We start from the raw sequence: 6438 nt of genomic DNA, 5'->3' as shown, positions 1-6438 counted from the left end.
AGTATAAATAATCCTTTCATTTGATATAGCATCTACAAGAGTGAAACATCATAAAATACTTCACAGTTGACAACTGCCAAGTGTAGTAACTGTATATTTGTAAACAAATAACATTCAATTTGTGCACAGCTAGGTCCCACAAACAAAGAAGCTGACCCATATATCTGGAAGGTTGTCAGCGAGGACACCAGGCGTAACACTTTTCCCTTTTCAAACAGTTTATTGCTTGAGGTCGTTAGATTATACCTGACACAGACAGACTTTCTAAGGCATTGACTGAATGATTAATGAATTAATGCCTTGAAACAGAGTGATAACAGTTGTCAAAATACTTAGACAATTTAGTATGATACTCTTGCCATTAGTTACATGAATGTTTATTTTGCACTTTAGTTTGTTGCTTATATTACAAACAGTTAATCTGAGAAGCTATCCCGCATTGAGGATGATATATAAATGCAAGTCGATGTTAATACAATGACAAAAATCAAGTTGTAAGTGTGAAAGATTATAGAGCAGTAAAACTCTGAAATGAAGTTCTCCATTTATTTAGTTAGTTAAAGTGACAACAGTTTTTTCCAAAAAAAAGCCATTCAGAAACAAATACAGATGTTTAAATAAGGCAATACAAAGTTTTATTGGATTCACTGTGGTATGTGGAATAACTGGATTAGTGTATACTGTGAGGTCCACTGGCGTGGATGAATGACCCCTTATTGAGTGCCCAACTGACTATGGGCACGCTTCACTGAACAGCCACCAAGAGCCTGCACTGCAGGTGCACAGAAGAGGCAAAATTTACTGGTATTGAGTAAGCAGTGCATTGAACATATGATAAATAAGTGTCTGATTTAGCTTTTGGCAAATATACATTGGGATCTAGTTCGCAGTATTCTTGTCAGGATTCAATAATTTAAGGAGTCTAAGTCACATTAATACAAAGCATTCTGGGAACTATAAGTTACATCAAGATGATCCACAGGAACTCTACTCCTCACAGTCAGATGCCTGAAATTCAGATTTTCCACATGTCAACAGGAATTCTAACGGGATAATCCCATTAACTGCAGCACTAGATTGTACTCTGCAGAGAATCACAGAATTAAATAAATTGCAACATAGAAGTAAGTCATTTGATTAACTACTCCAGTTCTATTTCCCTGCTCTTTTTTCATAAAATTTTATATTTTTTCTCTTCAAATTTTCAGCAAATTACCCATGGCTGTATAGTGGACATTGTTTTGTGCAATTGGGCTGCCACATTTGCATTTGTCGTCAAATACACAACCACTCCACTTCGCAGTAAATCCTGAGAAGTGCTTGTGTGTGCCCTCCCAATCCGAAAGAGGCAATAACACATGCAAGGATTATTATTATTATTTATTATAATTTCCATTTTAAATGTTGTTTTGGTCTCAGACTCAATAGCCACCTGCGACAAAATGTTCAATATTCTAATAATTAAGTGTGAAAAATGTTCTTCTGAACCCCTCCTTAACTACTCCAGTGAGAGTTCTGGGCAATGCCCCCATTCACAGATCAGATAGTGGTGCTGGTGTGTGTCAGGTCCATGGGCCAGTTGCATAGCAAGAAAGAGATGTCTTCATTATCAGTTATAGAAAACCATAGCTGGATGGAGTCCTACCAGTGGCAAAGAGTTGCCCCAGGCAGCATTCTTGGGATCCATCTGCAATGTACAGGAACATAGATAAAATAGATTCAACAGAAGCCGACCAGCAAGTGGACATTGTTAGTCTAGAGCAAATCCTGTCAGAGATTAATGGACAAAAGAAAACTGCTTTATAATTTCATGTGTCTAAAGCTAGGGATTTGCCCACAGAACTGGCAAGTACCAAAGATACCATCAAGTAAAATGATACCTAGTTGTAAAACGATCTCTACCTCCACCAGGGAAAGTCCATTCTGCAACTCCTCTCCACTGTATCAGTTTCTTATGCTACATAAGGTTTGGGTCAACTCTCCCCCAGGCTCTCTCCCCATCTTTACAACAGTTTACGCACCCTCTATAATCATTTAGTACTTTGTGTGACACTTCAGCTGGAACGCCAAAACAAAAGTGCTGTAATAATAGGGTGCACACACCTTCATGTGAAAATACCTGTCCCAAAAACTCGCTCAGCCTCTGACCCTTACATTTATTAGACACGGCCAGCTGCTTAAACAATAAAGTGCAGCAGCAATATTTTACCATTGAATCTGCTCAACAGCAGTCACTGTTATAGATCAACCCACTTGCCACATACAAGCAGAAGGATTTTGTTGCTAAATAAACATTTTTATTACAGCTTTCATCTTCCTGGGGAAGGGAAGAGGAATAAACAAAGATGGAGTAAGCAACTTGCAGATGAGAGCAGTATCTGAATGTAAAGGAACTCTCTAAAGCTGTCTTTTTATTACAAGGAGGATTTTGCCCACAGTACACACAGTCCCTCCATTTTACAGTATATCCCATGAAGCACTTTGAAATGTTCCCAGAGACACTAATAATAATAATGCATTTGATATAGCGCCTTATCACGTCTTTGAGACATCACAAAGCACTTCACAGAATACACTGTAAAATGAATTGACTGTATATTTTGTGGGCAAAATGCAGCAGCCAGTTGTGCACAACAGTGTACCACAAACAGTCGTGAATTGAGTTGCCAAATTGTAATTATTTATTTTTATTTTTTGAAGCGATTATTATTCCCAGAAAAGCCACCAATCGACTAACAACCGATATATATGAAATGTAAGGATTATTATGTATTGTTAAAAAATGCATCACTCACAAACCAAACATTGAGGCCAGTAGAGACCTTGGTTTTGCAACTGATGTTGTGGGACCTGCTATGCAACTTGAAAAAAATAAAAAGAATATTGGGGGGACAATTCCCCAAACAAGCCATTTTGCAGTTTGCTTTATGGCATTTTGTTAACGTTTAACATATCTTTTCTCAGCCAAAAAGTAGCTCCCAAGCGAAGGCCAGCCATGATCCAAATTTCCGGTTAGCAAACATTTTAAACCCCAATACAAAATACCATGTGTCTCATAAAATAGATGGGATACAATAAAACAACTCTGTGTTAGAGCCACTCAAAAAAGATGTTTTCAGGCATCATAACATTATTGATACAGCGGGTCTATTTCTGGATCATTTTATGTAAAGGCACCTTTGACAGTTTTCTAATGTTAAGGAAATTAGTTAACAATAGGCCATTCTTACTGCATATTTTCATCTGCCACATTTAAGCTTAGCTCCAGCTAAATCCAGATGTCCAATCATTGCCCAGTTTCTAATGTGCTTGGCATGAAATGAAATCATAGAATATTACAGCACAGAAGGAGGTCATTTCAGACCATTGTGCCTGTGCCGGCTCTTTGGAAGAGCTACCCAATCAGTCCCACTCCTCCGCTCTTTCCCCATGCCCCTGCAAATGTTTCCTCTTCAAGCACCTATCTAATTCTCTTTTGAAAATTGTTATTGAATCTGTTTCCACCAGCCTTTCAGGCAATGCATTCCAGACCATAACAACTCTGTGTAAAAAACAATTCTCCTCATTTCCCCTCTGTTTTTTTTGCCAATTACCTTAAATCTGTGTGCCCTGTTACTGACCCACCAGCCAGTAGAACTATCTACTTCATCAAAACCCCTCATAATTTTGAACACCTCTATTAAATCTCCCCTTAACCTTCTCTACTCTACAGAGCTAATTCCCAGCTTCTCTTGTCAGAAAATAAGGAAGTGAGGTTCGCTGTCATCTTAAAATCAGGCTAAGGTTATGGCTAGGATGTCCAGTCCATTTGATACAGGCCTTTATCATGCAAATCCAAGTTGTATAGTAGACACAATGCCCAAGATTAGAAAAAATGCAGGAAAAAACAGAAAAAGTTAAAATATAAAATATGATAAAGAAGATTGCTTTCAAAAGAGGAATATTAGAGGAAATGGAGAGTGGGACTAGATTAGTTTAGGTGGCTTGTGTGGAGAAAAATATCAGCACAGGCTTGATGGGCCATAAGGCCTGTTTCCGTGCTGTAACTTTGTATAAATCTGTGGTTCAACAGCTAGGCCAGGAAATCATAGGGAATTGAAAGAGAAATTAGGGGGGTTTCTGAATTGAAGAGGTCAATACAGCTCAGTTTAGAATTGTAGAAGGTGTGTTAGAGGTTGATATAAGAACCTCTACTATTATTTTCCAGGATCATTTTAATCTTTCCTCACAGAACATACAGTACAAAAAGTCTATTAACAGATCTACATAGTACCAATGTAGATTATTGTCATACCTTTGTCACTCTTTGCTGAGTGTTTAAGTGTACATTTTATTTTTGATCTAATCATGAAACATAACTAATGTGAATCAATTTTCTCTCGATAGAAGAATCGGCTTCATTTGGGATCCAAGAATACACAGATGTGATGTATTGTACAAGCCCAATTCACAAGGCTTCAAGCCTCTAAGGTCACAGATAGGTTGACACTTGATTTTTTTTCCCCATGAAGAAGTATGCATATCAACGATTGATTCCAGGAATCAAATATGACTTGATCCTCAGTCACTCATCTCTGAATTCCAAATTGTGCTCACCAACCTTAATGTTCAGGTTTTGTTGATTTGTAATTCAGCATGAATATTGCACTCTGATATTTACAAACCGGAAGTCGAGTTTAACACAAATCTAGTTTGCAAATCTGTAGGCAAAATTATACCTGGATCTAGATTTATCTCTATTGCCATAGTAAGAGAGAGTTTGAAGAGAGCTTTCTGCAAGTTCTTTTAAGAAATACAGAAAATAGGCTTCAAAGTTTAATCTGAATTCAACACTTTGCCAAATTCGGTATGCTCTGAAATATTATTAAATCTAGACTCAGTTGGAATTTCTACCCCATCGTCTTCTAAAGAAAAATGATTTCATCCTCAGTCATTCATCTCTGAATACCAAATTTTGTTTGCCAGCCTTAATATTCAATCACTTCTTGGCTGTTTGTGGGACATTGCTGTATGCAAATCAGCTGCCATGTTTCTCTGCAAAAATAGTCACAACAAATCCCATGTGTTGCTTCGAGATGTACTCCCGATATGAAGGGGCAGTATATCAAATGCAAGGATTAGAATTATTATTGACTTCATTGTCCACATAACATTGAAAGTCAGGAAGCTGAGGTATTACAAAGTCACAATAAGCACGGAGCTGGAAAAAGGAGTAAAAACATAAAAACCAGTCAACCCAAACCATTAATCATCGGTTATTATGACTGTGTTAAAATGATAATGATCTAGCTGTTTCTTCATCATTAGATTTCAATGAGGCAGAAGTAATCTGATTTTAATTATATACTTGACAAAAGTCCACTTTTTTTCCCCAGGACTGCCCTATTGTGGAATCCATCACATGTCTATGTGCCTAAAATAGCGAGGGAATGTATCAGCAGCTGCCCTAAGGGTCTAACACTTCCGGGGGAGATTGCCCTCGGAGTCGCCACTTTGGAATGTCCAGGGAATGAAAACAAAAATTGTGCCAACTGTGCAATTTCTCCTTTTTATAGAATCCCAAAATCTCTATTTTTATTTTCTGAGAAACAAATGCTTTCCATCCATCATTTTTCCACAAAGTCACAAGATTGGTTTGGATGAAGATGGCCCTTTGTCCCATCTGCTCTCATCCTTCCAGAACAAAAATGGCAAGCGTCATAAAGCAGTTGGTTTTTTTTGAGGTGGGGAGTAATTCAAATAAAACGAGAATAAAACATTTAAAGCACAAAATATTCACAGCACAGTCCGTCTTGTGAAAATGAACACAGTGCCACATTCTAATACACTCAGCGAAGGATTAAGAAGAATAATTCAGCACAAAACTGTTTCAGCCTGTATCAATTCACTGATTCAGTCTATTAAGGATCCCATGTTGTCAGGAATTGTGAGGAGTTGCTGATGGAGATGACGGATTCCTGAACATAATCAAGTGGAAGAGGGGAAGCTCGTGAAATTGAGTTTACTGTCATAGCTCACAATCCTCTGAACAGTTACAAAGAAACCATCTACATCAAACTAGCCACATCAGTTTCTGTGAAAGCAAAAGGGTTCTCTCGAATGTTGTTTGAAAACTATTAGTGTATAATGCAAAAAAATTCTTTTTTTTATATACACACAGAAGTTTCTGTTCTCCTTTATGAAATCTTGTGATGACACAGCACCCTTATAACTCTGGCAGGAATGTATCGCTTGTATTTTCAGAGCCTGTCAATGCCCACATGCAGCTGGGTGCACCTGTTCTAATCACAGTATCAGTGAAGTGGCTCTCTCTTGCAAAGGATGGTTAAATCCTCTTGATCTTTTCTTTATTAGTTTCTGGCCTCTGAGAAGCAGAGTCAACACAACATTCTGCATAGTTTGGCACAGGCAGGGCTTGAAATTCACAGTCTTCAGAGG

General features: G+C 37.8%; 1 long non-coding RNA gene across 1 annotated transcript in view; it reads right to left on the bottom strand.

Annotated features, from left to right (window-relative positions):
* Window positions 1-527: 527 nt before the first annotated feature.
* Window positions 528-6438, bottom strand: part of LOC121852180 — a 45387-nt gene continuing 39476 nt past the window's right edge. The window contains exon 2 of the long non-coding RNA XR_006086062.1: window positions 528-1687. This is a non-coding gene — a long non-coding RNA (uncharacterized LOC121852180). The remainder of the gene's footprint in view (window positions 1688-6438) is intronic.

Source organism: Callorhinchus milii, unplaced genomic scaffold (genome assembly GCF_018977255.1).
Source record: "Callorhinchus milii isolate IMCB2004 unplaced genomic scaffold, IMCB_Cmil_1.0 Scaffold2, whole genome shotgun sequence".
NCBI classification, from domain to species: domain Eukaryota; kingdom Metazoa; phylum Chordata; class Chondrichthyes; order Chimaeriformes; family Callorhinchidae; genus Callorhinchus; species Callorhinchus milii.
Note: the sequence above shows the minus strand (reverse complement) of the source record. Positions and strands in the feature narration are given on the sequence as shown.